The sequence below is a fragment of the Emydura macquarii genome, unplaced genomic scaffold (assembly GCF_026122565.2).
Source record: "Emydura macquarii macquarii isolate MOO-44397 ecotype Brisbane River unplaced genomic scaffold, CSIRO-AGI_Emac_v2 contig_561, whole genome shotgun sequence".
Taxonomy (NCBI): Eukaryota; Metazoa; Chordata; order Testudines; family Chelidae; genus Emydura; species Emydura macquarii.
The window spans coordinates 10,555,194-10,573,551 of NW_027130698.1; the positions used below are offsets into that span (position 1 = coordinate 10,555,194).

General features: G+C 40.9%; 1 long non-coding RNA gene across 4 annotated transcripts in view; it reads right to left on the reverse strand.

Annotated features, from left to right (window-relative positions):
- The window catches only part of LOC137147771 (uncharacterized), a 317,615-nt gene that overhangs the window by 248,102 nt on the left and 51,155 nt on the right, over positions 1–18,358 (reverse strand). The window contains exon 3 of one of the 4 annotated variants that reach the window (XR_010918338.1): positions 7,767–7,887. The exons of the other annotated variants lie outside the window; for them this stretch is intronic. This is a non-coding gene — a long non-coding RNA (uncharacterized lncRNA). Of the gene's footprint in view, positions 1–7,766; positions 7,888–18,358 lie in introns of those variants that run through there. 4 annotated transcript variants of the gene reach the window in all.

The following is an 18,358-nucleotide window of genomic DNA, read 5'->3' on the forward strand; positions in this document are numbered from 1 at the left end:
CACCTTATTAGCCTTGTCATGACGGATCACTCTCAAGCCTAGCCCCTGTTTATACAACATTCAGAAGTGCCGTGTTTCTCAACACCTGGAAATGGCTTTCTGGTTCTGCTTTCTGAGCTGATTTATTTATCTGGGTGTACAATATACGTGGGCCAAGAAAGGAGACCTAGCCTAAATACAGATGATACCAGAAAAACGGAACATGGGGGCCCATCTGGCCTTTATTTCTGGCTTTGCAGAACAAAAATCCATCAGTTAACAGCTTGCAGAAACCATCCTGGTTTTCATTGGATTTTATTTGAAGGAGAAATGGTCCGAAACTGGAACTGTTGACCTGACTCTCATTCCCTTCTCCCCCAGTTCCCATACATTTATCTACACTAGGGAAATCAAATAGAATAAGGCCTGGGGAGCTGAGGCACCTGTGGTTTCAGCTTTAGGTTGGTAAAACCCAAACCATGTCAAGGCTCTGTTTTGTCATTCTTTCAAGCACTCATTTCTTCTTAGATATATATTTCTCTCTCTCTCTCTCCCACACACAGAAAGAAAGAAAGGAAGAAAGAAAGAAATCAACATGGTGTTACAATGTATTAATTCATAAAGGACACACAGAATTCTAAATGTAACAAACAAAATACACCTCACACTTTCATACTAAAGCAAACAGCTAAATGACAGATGAGATTTGTTCCTGTGAATCTCCAAAACTGTAGCTGCATTGCCAACAAATTACAGGTGTACACCAGATGAGCTGATAAAATAGGACTCTGAGGAGCACGATGACATTTCTGTGTGCATAGCACATTCATGGTTAGATGCATGGGTAGGTGCACTACAACTCCTTTTTGGAGTGCTTTTAACCAATTTTTGAGAGATTTAATCCACCATGTAGCTACTACCAAAGCTGCTTTAACAAGTTCTTGTGCAATTTATATTTATATTGCCATTGAAATATACTGGCTTGCATCCACAGGCAACTCATATAAGAAGCTTTAGTGATAAAAGCTAGGGTGACCAGATGCACATTATAGGAGGAGGCATAATTTAGATTGGGGCTTTAGTCACAAGTTTGGAAGATCCTTTCACTTGTACATTTCAAAGAGAATTTGTCATGTATGATACTATAATGAGCAGTTTGGTTCTACCTAGCCTCCACTGGACAGGATTAGAAGTACTCAGCTGTGTGCAGCACATCCTATATTGCTAACAGCTAAAGGAGATTCTCCCTCTGTTCAGGTGATAGGGACCCATGCTTTTTGAAATAGGGTGATCCATATTCTGTTCTTGCTGTCACCAGGAAATTAGGAATAATCATAGGTTGTTGCAAAGTGGTGCCTTTGAATTTTCTAGTGGGCCAGAGGTCTCTTACAGCCCCCAACTCAAGTGGGGGTCAGGCAGCTGAACACATCTACTGTTGGGACTAAGCTGAACTGAATTCTAGAGTAGACCATAGCATTTCACCTAGTGAGAAGCCGGCAGAGCTCCTCCTCCTTGCTTCTCTCTAAGAAAAATATTCTACAGCGAGATCACAGTGAAGCCTTTTATTTCTTAACTATAAAGTGTATTACCTCAGCTCAATGCACCAGGAGTTATGCACCAAACACTCTCAGGCCAGCTAATCACAAAGACAATCTCTCTCCAAGGGTTAAACTCTCCCGTTTCAATTACCGTTACATAAAAACCCTTATGTTTAATTGCATTCATTGCATTTCTTTGTTTCTGAAGCCCTTGCAGAGCCCCTGTGATCATCTCCAGCATAGCCTTTTATAAACAGGTTACACAGAGATGATATCCTGCTGATGGAGCCACATGCTGTTCTTCCACTGGGTAGCTCCATTTATCCTGGTGGCGTCAGAAGAAATAGCAGTAGCATTTCCTGATACTTCTCCACGTCTCATTGACGTCCCGTGGCTCGTCCTGTATTTTGTGCTGCTTTACTCTTCAAAAAGTAAGAGTACGTGGGAGATCATTTGATTTCTTTTTGCTTCCGTACAGGCTGCGTAGTGGGTAGATTGTCAGGTGCATTCTTGTCTGTACCGCACGTTGAAGGGGAACAATGTCTTCTCCCATTGGAGTAAGCAGCCAGTGCAGATAATTCCTTGCAGCCTGTATTTCTCAAGCAATATTTTAACTATTTCTCATGTAACAATGAAATAGCTCCAGAGCAGCAGAGCCGCCTCTCCCTCCTTTAATTGAGCACCACCAGTTTTTTAGTCAATGACGACTCCAAGACCTCCAGCTGCATTGCTCAAATTTACAGCACCCTGCAGAGTGGATGCCCCCACGGGGCCAGCCGCAGCCGTAGTGTGCCAAGGAACTCCGGTGTCTGCGGGGAAGGCGGAGGAGGGCACCCATTTCCTTTGGACGAAGGCAGGTAGCACTTGGTTTTCACTACAGATAATTATATTTCATCTTCAAATCCTATTCCTGCCGCCGAACATTCATTTAAAAAAAAAAAAGGGGGTGGGGGGAAGACATCCATCTGGCTCTTGCTACATGGGGAGAGTTGTGCAGCAAAGTTCTTGAATCACTGGGGAGGAGGGTGTTATTTTTTCACACCAACCCTTCTGCCAGAAGCAGAGTTGTCTCCCCTAACAATGAAATTCCATTATATTAGATTACATGAATAGTCAAGATCCACTACAACAGTGCGCTACAAGCTTGTGCAAGTCGTCTCTTATTGAAATGAATCGCGGGGTCATTTTAATCAGTTAAGTGGCTTAGCATGGCAAAGCCTGCCCTTCCTTTCAGTTTAAGAGGCTTCCCCACCTGCACTCATCCGTATGGAAAGAACAATCCCGCAGTCCCATGCAACTGGGCCCTGATTCAGCAAAGCATTTAAGAACGTGCTTAACTTTAAGTTCCAATGGTCTTAAATGCCTGGGGAGCTCAGGGGAGGCCAAAGTGCAAAGCAGACACTTAAGAGAATGGGAAGGAAGCAGAAAGACTCTGAATGAACAAAATACATCCCACGTAAAATTTTCAAAGGCAGCTAAATGACTTGAATAGTTAAACTCCCATTACTTTGGGATTCTAAGTCACTTAGGCACCTTTGAAAATCTTACTCCCATCTATACAGCATAGCCATGGTGTGCCCATGTCCCGGCCTGGCTTTTCGGAGTGGTGTGGGGCCCCGCACTCCCTCATAGAGTAGACACCATAGGCTGCTTTTCCGCTAGAAAACAATTGCTTTTTAATTGTATCACCTTGGAGGTAAATTGTGGATTTCAAAGACAGGGGGAAAAGAAGTTCATAAGCCCAAACTAGTTCTGGTGGCTCTACAAACCCTGAAAGTCGTTTGCAATGTGCCACACAAAACTTCAGGCTCTTCCCACCCTACTCCTCACAAACCAAAGGATCTCACTGTCACAGTTCATGGCAACTGCAACGTGTATGCTGGCAAAGGGACGCTCCAGGCTTCCAGATCTCCAGCCATTGCCTTTCTGGGTGAAGACACTTGTCTATCCCCCTTCTGACCAGGGGATTTTCAGGCTTCACATTGCCCTGACTAGTTTCAGTGGTTCGGAACAGTAGTTCTCAGTGGTTCACAATCAAGCTGGAAGAGCATATCGAGTGATGTCCCACAGGGATCAGTTCTGGCTCCGGTTCTGTTCGATATCTTCATGAGTGATTTAGAGAATGGCAGAGAGAGTACACTTCTAAAGTCTGTGGACGATACCAAGCTGGGAGGGGTTGCAAGTGCTTCGCAGGATAGGATTAAAATTCAAAATGGTCTGAAGTAAATAGGAGGAAATTCAATAAGGACAAATGCAAAGTACTCCACAGAGGAAGGAACAATCAGTCGCACACATGCAAAATGGGAACTGACTCCCTAGGAAAGAGTACTGCAGAAAGGGATCTGTGGGTCATAGTGGACCACAAGCTAAATAGGAGTCAACTGCTGCAAAAAAAGCAAACATCATTCTGGGCTGTATTAGCAGGAGTGTTGTAAGCAGCAGACGAGAAGTAATTCTTCTGCTCTACTCTGCACTGATTAGGCCTCAGCTGGAGTATTGTGTCCAGTTCTGGACACTACATTTCAGGAAAGATGTGGACAAATTGGAGAAAGTCCAGGGAAGAGCAACAAAAATGATTAAAGGTGTACAAAACATGGCCAATGAGAGAAGATTGAAAAAACTGGGTTTGTTTAGTCTGGAGAAGAGAAGACTGGGGGGGCGGACATGATAAGAGTTTTCAAGTACATAAAAGGTTGTAACAAGGAGGACAGAGAAAAATTGTTCTCGTTAATCTCTGAGGACTGGACAAGAAGCCAGGGGTTTAAATTGCAGCAAGAGCGGTTTAGGATGGATATTAGGAAAAACTTCCTACCTGACAGGGTAGTTAAGCACTGGAACAAATTGCTTAGGGAGGCTGCGGAATCTCCATCACTGGAGATTTTTAAGAGCAGGTTAGACAAACACCTGTCAGGGATGGTCTAGATAATGCTTGGTCCTGCCATAAGTGCAGGGGACTGGACTAGATGACGTCACAAGGCCCCTTCCAGTCCTACAATTCTATGATTCTATGACTAGACTGTGGTAGTCTCAGCACAGACAGATTGCCCAAGGACACCAGCTTGCTTTCTCTTCAGAGATGCTGAACAGCTGTAACTGCTACAGCTGTAAAGTAACTATGCGAGCACTTCCTGTGCAAACCTACTTTATTCTTATGGTAAAAAGCACTGCAGAGAAAACACATTACAAATAACAAAAGAACTTCCACACATGCTAATAAGCTTACCAGAATCAACCCCAAAGTTAACATGGATGCCTGCAGGACACAGTCCTTCAATCCCCAAGGGAATAATCAGTTCATCACAGTTTCAGCTCAGAACAATCACCGAGTCCTTCCAAACCTACCCTGAGGATTGGGGCCTTCCCTGGTCAAGGAGTTTTGTCCATTTGCTGGATCAAGAAGGCAGCCATGAGTCAGTTTAAAACTAAGCTATTTATCCAACAGCTCTTTCTTTATCTTTCGGCCTCTGGAGAATCCAGTTTGAAGTGGAATATGCATACCTTTCCAAGGGCTGACTTCAAAGGTTGAACAGGGAGAAAGTACAGTAGCAAACCCCCTTCCTACTAGAGAAGGTACATGTGATCCCACAACAACACACACAGAATTGAGTTTTTAATACCAGGTGCCTCACCAGTCTGAGCCCTAATTCAATAAGGTTTTAATTTAATTCAATAAAGTTCATTCAGGATATTGCAGGAAACTGTCAGTCTGTCACACTGACCACAGAGACACTGAGGATGGTAAGTGAAGGCCCTTGAGGAACATTGGGGTAGGGATTGGCTGGCTGGAGAGTTCCCCTGGGAGATCAGAATCCATCCATTTGACTCTAAGAGAACTTGAAGGGGCTGATTTACTTCCAGTCCCTGATAACTGAAATTAATTCAAAAAAACATTTCAGCCAGCATGGGGGAGTTCTGTGTTAGACCCTGACCCAACAGATAAAGAGAAACTGATCACAGACGTAAAAATTAATGACAGTTTAGGAACAAATGATCATGATTTGATCCTATTTATAATGTGCAATCAGAATACATTCTAGGCCAGAAATATAATCCTTGGTGCTTTAATAGGGCCAATTTCACAAAGCTGAAAACAATTGTGAGGCAAATCAGCTGAGAGGAAGAATTTAATCAGAAAAATGAGAATGGTAATTGGGAATCATTTAGGAATATCTTAGTAGATGCCCAAAAAAAAACCACAATCCCACCATCGAGGAAGAGGGGGCCTATTGATTAGCAAACTGACCTAATTTAGAGTGGCAGTGAAGACCGATGTAAAAAATAAAAAAAATAATCTATAACAAATGGAAGAAAGAGGACGTTGATAGTAATGAATATAAATCAGAAGTTAGAATTGGAGACAATTAATAAGAGAAACCAAAGGACACAAGGCAAAATCTCTGGCCAGCAGAGTTAAGGACAATATATACAAATTTTAAAGGAATTAGGAACAAAAGAGTGTCCTGACAATGGCATTGGTTCATTACTAAATTGAAATGGTAGAATTATCAAAAATGATGTATAAAATGGTAGAGGAATTCAATAAATATTTTTGTTCTATATTTGAGGAAAACACAGATGGTGCTGTCTCATCATATGGTGATGATATCACTCTGTCCATTCCACTAGTATCTTTGGAGGATGTAAAGAGAAACTAAAAATGTTAGGCATTTTAAAATCAGCAGGTCCTGATAACTTGCATCCAAGAGTTTTAAAAGAGCTGGCTGAGGAGCATGCTGGACTATTAATGTTGATTTTCAATAAATTTTGGAGAACTGGGGAAGTTCCAGAAAACTGGAAGAAAGCTAACGTAGTACCAATTTTTAAAGAAGGTAAATGGGACGACTGAATAATTATAGGTCTGTTGGTCTGATATTGATCCAAGGCAAGATAATGGAGCAGCTGATACAGGACTCGATTAATAATGAACTAAAGAAAGGCAAGGCAATTATTGCAAATCAACATGGGTTTATGGAAAATAGATCCTATCAAACTAGTCTGATATCTTTTTTGGATGAGATTACAAGTTTGGTTGATAAAGGTAATAGTGTTGATGTAATATACTTAGACTTCTGTAAGGCATTTGACTTGATTTACTTGCATGGAGGAGATGATGTCTTGAGGTCCCTTCCAGACCTACATTTTTTATGAGTCTATGTTTTACCACCTGCAGATATCGGAGTTTCTTAAAACAGTTAGCCTGGTGTACAGTAAAGGGAAGGCAAAATCAGTGTCAGGTTCCTAAGAAAAGCAAGGCTAACAACAATTGGTTGTGAGTCCACCAGTCAGTTGTTACCACACCCTTACAAGGTGCTGCAGGCAATATAAACAGGGCCTGCTGTAAACTAGTTTCACTCTTTTCTGAATGTTCACTTTAAGGTCTGCATTTATTTGTTAACTTTTGAGCTAATACATATGGGACCAGTTCATCTCTGGTACATGTCCACTGAAGAAAATGTAGTTATTCCAAGGAGGAGGGATGAGTTCTTTTGAGTGTCCAATCTCAGACACCTTTAAGAGGCCTCATATTTGGGGGTGGTTGCTATAGACTTTCTAAAATTCTGGCCCCCATAAGGTATCTGAAGTTAGGCTGTCCAGCAAATGAGGCTCCCAGATGCATTGACTCCCATGGGCTCCATGTGAATTTATATATTCAGGGGCGTGAATCACTGCAGGATTGTGACCTTTAACATTTTAGGGAACAGAAAGGTCCCAGGAAATGGCTTTTTTATACTAACCTATACCAACGACATTTCAAACATGAAAACTTCAAAAAATACAATAGAATAAATTAAAGCCTGAGCTCATGCATCCAGAAATATAGATGACTGCTGGCTTCCGCTCCTGGTTCTGCTGCTGACTTACTGTTTGACCTTGCGCAAGCCACTGACTCTGTGCCTCAGTTTCCCCATCAATAAAATCCGATGAAAGGCATCATAGCGGTGCAAAGCATTCTTAGTCATTATAACAAATGTAGATCTTGGTTCTTTTCCTCTCCCCAAGAGGTGATCTATGGAAGCCACTTTCTTTCTTTTAAAAAAGTGAATTGATTTTTGAAATCTACCTTTTCAAAATAAAATAAAAAGAATGAATACGGCTGGCGTTCTATCCATTCAACGGGAATCCAACATTTAAATGAGACTGCACTCACAAAAAAACAATTGTCTCACAAGGGCAATTGAAAATCAAAGTGACTGAGTATTTATAGGTACTGAGCTGTTTAAAACAACAAACTGAAACTGCAGCAGCAACCACTTCACAAAGTCATATTCTTGAAGAAGGGGGAAAAAAAAGATCAAAGATTTGCAAGCAGCCAGCTCTGCATACAAGTGGCTTTATCAGCTCTTGGCTGTGTTAAAGAGAGTCAGGCATCCTGAAAGAGAAAATATTTAATGAGGTGATGAATAACACTTCTTGGCCTTAATTATAAGGCTAGTACTAAGCAACAATAATTGCAGGATAAATTATCATCAAGAGATATTTCCAAAATAAAAAAATGCATGTCATTATCAAACAATTGTTTTAAGTCTCATTTACATATAAAAAAGAATCAATGAAATATTCTTTTTTTTTTTCTCTCCCTTCCATTTGTGGGGGCGGTGAAAATTTTCAGGGTGGTGCATGGGAATTAGATGCACAACACCCAATATTGTTAATGACAGATTAATTCTCCTCACACCACATTGTGAATTATGCATTCATATCAGAGGGCAGAATTCAATCCAAGCAAAACTCAGATATTTTTGATATATCCCCACAGATTTGGGCATGTTTAATAGTGGGGATGTAAGGCCTAACATCTCTCTACAAAATCATTCTTGCAAAAAAATGGGAGAGAAGGTATGTCTAAGTTAGGGAATATTAGATGTTATGGTAGATAAATACAGAAACCATGTTCGGCTCAGCAGATGAGATTTTAAAAAGCTCAGGACTACAGGGACACTGGCACCACTCTCTTGGAACCAGTAAATCACTCAGAACTAGAGCTGGGCAGCAAATGGTTTCCCCATACCAGGAATTTTTTTAAGATCTTGTAAAAATGTCCAATCCCAAATTGAATAGTCAAAGTCTAGAACATTTACATGAACCAACAAGCCCCCTAAAAATTCAATTTGGGTCAATCAAAATGTTTTGGTTCTGTGATTTTAAAACGTTTTGTTTTGATTTTGACCTTTTAAATATATTTTTAGCTTAAATTTCAAAACCAAAAGTCTTTTTGGACCGAAAGAGCAGAATTCTTCATTTAGAAAATGTTGAAATTGTTTGTTTGCAAAACTGTTTTTCCAAAATATTTTTTAAATGAGAAATTCATCGAAAGAAAACATTTCCCACAAACAGTTGATAAATCAGCATTTTCCAGTGAAATAAATATTTGCTTTAAAAATTCCTGACTAGCTCTACCTAGAGTCACCTCCTGAAATGTTCTTCACCCCATAACTTGGTCTCCATTAGTTGTGTGTGTCCCCCTTTCTTACTCCTGTCCTCTCTTCTCTCTCTCTTTCACACACATGAACACTAAGCGCAGGCAGGGCTGAATTTTCCACTGTGTTGCACCTTCTACAGTCAATTACACTAATTCAATGTGGTGTAAAACAGAGAATCAGGCCCAGTGACTGTACATATATACATACAGCTACAAAGTAATGAGAAACTAGGGGCTTGATCCAAAATCCAATGAAGAAAATGAAAAGACTCCAACCGAATCAATAGGCCTAAAATCAATAGGCCTATGATCAAGCCCTAGATTAGGCATGCTTAAAAGTGGAATTATTTTTAGTTTCAAAAACAGATTAAAATTCATTCAATCCCACTACTTTTTTCAGTATAAAGTTCCCTGACAATGAGACACAGTTAGTGCACTAGCCGCTGTTTCTTATAAACGAGAGCCAAGACTCTCAAAATAGAGAAAAATGCACAGTTCCTATTTCAAAAGCTCCCTCTAGCTTTCCCCAACTGCTTGTTACCAGCATTTTTCCTGATGATCTGCTAGAAAAAACAGCTTAGAGTCAAAGGTGGTCTCATCAGCCTTAGAGAAACACAAGCAGATATTGTATAACCAATTTCAAGTGGGTTTTTAATTTGTAAAAGCCACACAGTTAGAAGATGCTAAAAACCCAGCCCCTTCTTTTGATTCAGGATCAAAGAGATTTTTATAAAAGTGACATAACCCTTAGATGTCCCAGAAAACCACATTTACCACTGAATCAACCAGCTTCAGTCTCCAAGCCTCACACACACACACACACAGAAGTAGAACAGAAGGGTTGGAGAAGCCAGTTTTATTCCAATTGTGGGCACATCTGAAAAAAACGAGCATGGGTCAAGTCCCCTCTGACTCAGAGCCAGCACATGACAGTCATTGTGGAGGGATATAAGGATCCCTAGATGACAGATGTAGGATTATAAGGCCAGATCCTCAGATGTTATAAATCAGTGTAATTCTATTGACTTCGTTGGAGCTACACTGATTTATACCAATAAATCTGACCATAGACTCCAGACTGGTAGAAGCCTATGGTACTGCACCAGTGGCATGCTCAGAGGCTTCCGAGACAGATGCTCCTTTCTATCCTCCCGCAATGACTGGTCAAAGGCTCTGGTGGCTGCATAGATGACCTGAGAACACTGACCTGAGGAGAGGTAGAAAGAAGCAATTGGAAAAGGTGATGAATAAGATCACGCACATTTTCAGAAACTGGAGCCTCTGTCCAATCTGTGTGCATGGACATGTGTTTGCAGGGACAAAGCAGAGATTTTGCTTGCATAGCTGGCCAGACCAGCTATGGCTATAGGTATCTGGCCACGTACATGCACATCATCTCTCATTTACATGTGCCTATGCAGCGGTGTGTAGAAAAAGTTGGTGAGTAATTGCATGTGCAATGGTGCACGTGGACCTGGCTTGTGGGAATCAACTCCAAAGCATTCCCCAGACATTTAGGTCCTGATCAGCCCCCCTCTATCGTAAAAATGTGTGTCGGAGCAAGATGCCCCCAAATTTACACCAAAACAGTCAAATGTACTACACCTCAAATCAGTGCACGTTTTCAATGGGACCAGGTCGTTTTCACTGAGAGTGGATGTTCCATATAGGGAAGAGGTGATATTGAGCAAAATGCTTTGGAAGTACCTGCACTGATACCTCTTAGTGGCCCATCCCGCAGTAGATGGCCTGGAATAATCACATCTGGCTCAAGCATGACCAATGTCTATGGTGCTGCACACACAGGCCGTGACAGCTGAGAGTATGAGCAGGAGATGGCCGGGAGACATGACAAGTATGGAAGAAGAGAAAGTAATGGGAGCGCACTTTGGAATCCCCTCAGACATAGCACATGACACTGGATGTGAATCAGAGACATATGAGCAGGCTTGCAGCCTAGTCTCAGGGGCGACTATGTGTTCACACTGATGCTTTTGTAAGGTATTGGCTTCGGATGTATGTGTGTGAGTGAATGACAGAGAGCAGTCAAGTTGCTGCTGGCCCAAACTGGATCAAAGCCCTACTCCTAATGACACATCATAGAAATTCTTTTTTAGTTCAAGCAGTAGAGACCTGTGGTTTTTGGAGCTGAAGTGCCCAAGTGTAATCCTATTTCTGCAGGCGTGTGTGTATCCACCCAGTCTCCAGTAATCTATTCTATGCAATTATATGACCCTTAGGTGAGTACGTGTGTCTGTTTTCTGCATCACGTGCATTCACTGCTCCAGATGCTGCACTGAATAGTGCTGCACAAACTTGTCCTAATTTTCAACAGTCAGTCCAAATACACACATATCCAGGCGGAAACACCTGTGCCTGTGTTAACATTTCCATGCGCTAATCCAATATTCACAAGAGTGCAGGTGTTAAACCCACTGCAGCTTTATCTAGCTCACTTTTTGAAGTGGCATTTAGAAAGCAGCTTGCTAACTAAGAGATTTGGCCTTGACCAGGCCTACTTATGGGAAGGCCATCCCCACTTTTCTTATGGAGCGCTCAAAAATGAGCAAACATGAAACTCACTGTATCAGTTCCTCACTCATGGAAGATGGGAATATGGTGGCATACAAGGCTACATACCTAACTCACAGTTGAAGGTGCTGGAGTGAATCTCAGGCCAGGAGCTAGTGAAGAATGAGAAGGCATCATAAATGGGATGGCTTCCACGCACTTAGTGATGGTGGCAGTGTTCACAGCCTCTTCAAAACTAACAAATCTATGCAACTTTGGTGGAAATGAGTTGTAGAGAGAGTGAGATCCAGCACAGCTGGTTGAAAATTGGAATTTCCATCCTGCAAAAAATTCCAATAGTTCAAAATCTGTTTCCATCCCGAATCTCCTACGGTGAACCACGGTCATGTGACTCCCATGATGCACCACATTAGTTTAATCATAGGGAATACTGAAGTGCTTCATGGGAGATGGCGTCCTCACAGGGACCCAGGCTGGTAAGGAGAACGGAGGCAAGAGGCACCAGAGCAGCTCAGGCAATGCAGATTAACATCAAACCGACCTGAAACCAGACATTTTGATTTGGTTCCATAAACCTGCCCCCAAATGAAACATTTCATTTCAATTTTTCTAACAGAAGATCAATAAAATTTGGCAAAATTAAAATTTTCCCAAGAAAAGTTTTGGTTTTGTGCAAACTGCACTCTCCATTGAAAAAACATTTCTAAAGAAAATTCCCGACCAGTTCTTACGTCCAGCCTATCAAAGTCCAGGGAATGGGCTAGAATAATAGAAGTCCTTAAACACAAGAGAAAAATCAAATAACTTTTGTCTCTAGAACCTGAGTTGTATATATCAACCCAATCCAACTCCCAATGAAGTCAACAGAAAGACTCTTCTTGGGTGAAATGGGATCAGGCCTTGTATGAATAGAAAAATATGCATAAACTTGGTGTTTCTACAAACTAAAGCATCCGACTCCTTCCTTTACTATTATCATCCCTACCGACTCTTCCAATTATTTTATAGCTCTTGTGAATTACACAGATGATACATTATAACCTCATTTCTACAGATATTCTCAGGAAACCATGATGTCTCGGCATTAAAACAAAGCACTTCAAGTTATGCAATAAAACAGAAGCTTATAATGAAGTTAAAAATTCGGAGCTTTATGAGAAAGTTAAAATGGTCACAGAGAACGGTGCAGAAAGATTTATTGCATTATCAATGTGCCCTAAAATGAAAAGATTAAATAAAAAAAGCAAAGTCGTTTATAAACTGAAGCAAATGTAGAGGCAATGTCAAAGCTGTTCGGCCACAAATTAGACCCATCATTTTTGCTTTGCAGGTACTGTCTTGCCCATGATTTTTTTTCTGCACAGGCATGATACAACAAACGAAGGGAGCAGGGGACTAGGCCAAAAGAAGAGATGGGGAGCACGTTTCTGAAGGGGTATAAAGAGATGTAGAGGGAATACATTTTAGGTGTGGCAGTAACATCACTTGATATCACAAATCAAAGATGGTATAAGATGTGCATGAGCACATATGCACAAAGGGTGTGTCTACATCACAATCTGAGGTGCAATCTGCACTGCACAAGTAGACATACCCACACTAGTATTATCTGTGTTGGCACAACTAACAGTGTAGATGTGGCAGGGTGGGCTCCAGCATGGTCTGAACGAGCACGACAGGGACCCCGAGTATGATTTGCAATCACACTTTGGATTGCAGTGTAGTCACACCCAAAGGCGCACCAAACAAGGTTCTCTTTAGTGTTAAATCATTTTTCCCCTACAGAAATTCTTCCCTTGTTTCCCCTTTCTGTGGAGTTATGCCATGCTTCAATTGGTTCAGCCAATGTGGGTTCCAGCGTGTATGCGCGCACACACATGCACACACGCTGGAGCTCAATAGCAGGATGTCAACAGCTAATGCAAAGAGCGCATTTTCAGTAATGGGCACAGAACTGAAACCAGACTAAGGGGGTCAAAGAAATCTGAGCAGGCTGCCAATGTTGCTTTGTCATAGCATTGTCAGTTATCTCACGTAAGTGTTTGATTCAGCCACCCCATTTGCCCCATTGTTTTGAATGGGACTACTTTCACAGTTAATTCCTACTCAAGAGGAGTATGGGTGGAAGACCCTATGAGATGCAGTTTCTGTAAAATGCTGAGTACCCTCAATTTCCATCCAAGGGTTCTCACTGAGCACCATGTGGAGTGCAGGCCGGTTTGCATCTTTTTTTTTTTATGTTGCAATTATTATTACTGAAGAAGATCAGCAAAAGCTCTGACAGAAATAAACACAGAAGAACTTCTTCCTCTGAGGCTTGGTCTACACTTACCCCAGCGATTTGGCGGCAGTCGACGGGAGTTACACAAACTACGCAGAAAACGTGCATAACTCCCGTCGACTGCTGTGCTTCTCTTCTGCATGCCATCTTCACTGCGCTGTGCCAACGGGAACCGCGTTCCCATTGACACAGTGCTACACCGCTTGCCAGGGTGGATTAACAGCGTTGACTTCTGGATCGACTGAGCAGGTCTTCACTGACCTCTCAGTCGATCCAGATAAGTCGATCTGACAGCGGCGACTTTGCTGCAGTCGGTGTAGACATAGCCTAAGTTCAAAAGACTTGACAAGTATCTACCATAGAAATCCTGTAGATGTAAATAGAAGCCAATGGAGCTTCATCAATTCACATGGGCTGAGGATATGGCCTTAAAATATAGACACTAAAAAAAACCAAATCAACCTATAAATTCCACAAATGCTTTCTGATTCGAAGTGAATAACAATTCCAGTTAAACAATTACATTCTCCAGCAAGTCTCCCAACATGGGGTTTTCTAATGTATTCTTATCTAGGAACATTTGTTGCATGTGTTTGTTTCCATGTTCCTTGAGATTTCAAAATAGTTGGCATTGTTAACTTTGAATATTGCTAGTTAATTGTTGACTAGAAAAGACAAATTATGAGCAGGGGAACCGTTCTGGGAGGATTTAGTGTATTTGAATTATTTAGACCCCTGCCGTTAATGTGACAGGATTGTTTTTCTCTTGCAATAGCCTGCTGCTACAAGAATTAAAACTGTCGGGGCACGCTGAAGCCTGGGCTAGGTCTTCGTAATGAGCTTTATCAGTCAATAAATGATTTCATACAGCAAATTAAACTGTACATTTGTTTGGGTGGTAAATATTTAGTGAATAAAGGTATCTAGCTAATGAGGAGGGCTGGGTGAGAAAAAATGTAATGCCAATGTCAATCCTTTAAATTTTCGGTATGGTAGGATTTTGTAGGAAGTTTACTGCCACCGTCTTCTATTATTTTGTCTACCTCTGCAAAAGGCAAGAGAACACTCTATTTCCATTGTATATACAGATGCATGGGGTGAAGGTGGTATTTTGAGCTCCTGGATTGTGTGTTGGTCACAGTTCCACAGGCACATTTGACTCTAGCATTCGAGCCCCGTGTCAAAAGAGCTATCAGAGAGAAGCGGTCTAGACTTGTGCTCGTAATAATAGATGAAAGCAGCAGGTTCTAGTAGGCAGGGTGGTTCTGTGGGTAGGGTGCTAGACATGCAGACGTGTGACCTGGCTTCTATTTCTGGCTATAGTCCGTTCCCCCAAAGAATGTAACAATCTAATGTAAATGGTTTGGGGATCTGGTTGCATCCCTCCATGAGTCCTGCTACCACAGCTGCAATCAGCACAGGCTCTCACATTAGACACCCCTCTTATAAAAGGAGGCTGCTGGCTGCTTCCAGAAGGATGACACTTCATTTCTGGAATTTACTTTTCCCTTTTCGCCCACCACAGCCCCAGATCGGTTAACCTTCCAGTTGGGCTCCAAAAGCTATCTTTTCTCCAGAGAAGGGCTGGGTTTGTTTTGTTGTTTTTGTTTTTTGGGTTTTGTTTTGTTTTTTTTATTTTAATCTTATGCAGGGGCATTTACTACCACGATCAAAATTTTCCATAAAAAAATTAGTTTTTGTCAAAAAGTCACTTTTCGTCAAGAAAATGCTTCTATGACAAAAAAAGTCAAGCGGCTCTGTAAAGAATCCGTGTTGCTCTTTCCAGAGATAATGTCCCCAATGTCCTTGTCAAATTCCAACTCCAGTGGCAACATTTATTCTGCAATTTCAGTTGCATGCATTATTTTTCTATATGTTCTGATAAAGAAAGTGTACACAAAACTCGAATAGAGTCCAGTAGAGCAATAGTTTTAATTATGTATGTATGCATTCATTAATTTGTAAAGCTTTTAATCATCCAGTTAATAGGCACCTCTCCCATGCTCTGAGCACCCTTACAACTTGTAATAGTTACATTTTCATTAAAAAGTCATCTCAATATTTTGTAGTATAGATGTACACTATTAAAAGAGGTACCTATTTGACATAACTCTATAGTACTCAATAGATTAATATAATTATTATAACAGAGCACAATCATCAATAAGCAATGCTGAGTTTCCAGATTTATATCTATAGTATGAACAGGAAAATAATTTGTTTTTTGTCAGTTCATTGGTTTTCTTCTTAGTATTGTTAGAAAAATGGTGGGTATTCAATGGAAGGTGGTGTTGCCTAGTGGCTAAACATGTTGACTGGATATCAAGGGGCCTGGGTTCAAGTCCTGGCTCTTTCACTGGATTGCCAGGTGATCTTTGGCAAGTCACTTTGCTTGCCTGTGCCTCATTTTCCCCATCTGTAAAATGAGGATAATGATACTGATCTCTTTTGTAAAGTGCTTTGAGACCTACTGATGAGAAGCTTTAGCTATGATTATTATTTCATGAAAATTTCATATCCAAGCCTCCTTTGTTTGGAATTTTGAATAGCAGACTAAAATTCTTTCATACAGTTTTTCCATCGAAAAACAAAATCCTATGGCTACTTTAGGTAATGAAATGTGAGCATTCTCTGTATTAGGACCACTCCTGGGTCCAGCAAATATCACTTGTTTAGTCAAAAACTTTTTCAACTCAAAGTTTAAAAAAATGTGCTGAAAATCTTGGGGATACTTTAACATGGGTGCTTAAATCATTGGATTGCCTAATGGAGATTGTCATTGGAGCGGTTTTCACTTTACTGATAGCATTTCAGTACAAACTTTGTGTTCACCAGTCCTGGAATTAAGATGATCAGTGCAGCACATGCTGCCATAAGAGGCATGTCCAGGTGTACCTAGAGTACTAATGCACTCTGGTTATTCTCAGCTGATGCATGGCCCTTTGGGAGCCATACTCAGATAGTACAATGTAAAGCAGGCCAGGTCAGAGGCTAGTGTAGAACCAGCCCTGGGATTTGGGAGCTGCAACCGACTCTTTTGTGATCACCGCAGGCAACTGAAAATCAAGGCTATAAACTCAATTAATTTCACCTAATTCATCCACGTCTCAGCTAAAACCCAGTTCACAGGGACAGAGCATGCACAGCTATCTCCATGTCCCCACTCTCCCATATGGGTCTTACACTGAGCAAGCTCCTCAACTACACTCAGTTCGAAGCAACTCAGAACCCATTTGATACGGCAAAGTCTGAATGGTAGAGCAGCCAACTATTCAACGCTTTATTATGAGTGTAAAATTTGAAAAGAACACAGTTACATATTAAAAGGAAATTGAAACACAGAATATCCTTGTAAAATGCAGTCAGCATGACACACAAAACTCTCCAAACAGTATGCTATTAAGTGTAGTAAATCCAAACAGCACCCTAGACATTTATTTGGAAGATCAGAATGCATATTATGGATATACTATTAATGCTTGTTTTTAACATGAAATCTATCCAACCACAAACATTCAGTGCTATTGATATTAACTATTTCTTGAAAGAACTAATATACTAATGGAGTTTATTTGCATGGCAGGGAATGAAACGTCATGTTTCACCTTCTTCACGCCTTTCTTTGATTAGATTGCCTCAGTTTAATTACCAAATTCTGTTAAAAGACTTCAGCACAGATGTAATTTCACGCAGGTGTTACCTGGTATAATGAGGCCAGATGTTTCCCATGAAATAGGCCTCACTCATTTGAAATGTGTGTGCTGCAATAGCTTCATTTGTACATCCATTAGTTCAAACTGAAAAAAAAAAATTGGTGAGGAATTACAAACAAGGTGAAATTGTGGGTAGAGGGACCCGTAACAACCCCTGTTCATTTTTTCTTCTCTTTGTCTGTATTTTTCTGTATTTAAACTTTACTTTTAATAGTAGTTAAAGATCTCTCACTGCAATGTCTTCTTCGATTAGTGCAGCTGATTTGGCCAAGAGTACAAAGATCGTCATGAGTGTCAACATGCACAGATGATGCATGGAACAGGCAAGAGTGTACTTGCCTGGGCATGACGGTTGCATTAAACTGGCAGTTGCCTGCCTTGCATCATCTATGTATCATATTCCACTGTCACGACCATGGAACTGGCCAGTTTCGCAGTAAAACCACAGTTTTTTAGGACGGGGAGGGAAATGTCAGGTTACCACCCTTAGAAACACTTTTCTTTCTGCAAAACTTTGAGCAAAGAATAAGAAGTGCTTTTACTTGATCACAAATCCACCAAACCATAAATTTTCATCATTAGTAAATATTTCATAACACAGCTCTAAAGAAAGTTGATATCATGGCACAAGAAAATGGGAGTGTTCAAACTCGGGGGAGAATTGATTATCTGCATGGCTTGCTATGGGAACCACATGATCAGATCAACCACACAGTGGCACGTGGCATTTTGTGTTGCAAGACTAATTTTCTTGTTACTCTAATAAAGTGCACAGAAGTAAATAATATTAAGTGACTTTGGCTGCTATGAATACAAGAGAAGCCAAATATTCTTGAGAGGCTTAATGGAGATGAACTATTTACAGCCAGTCCCTGAAAAGTTGTTTTAGAACTTT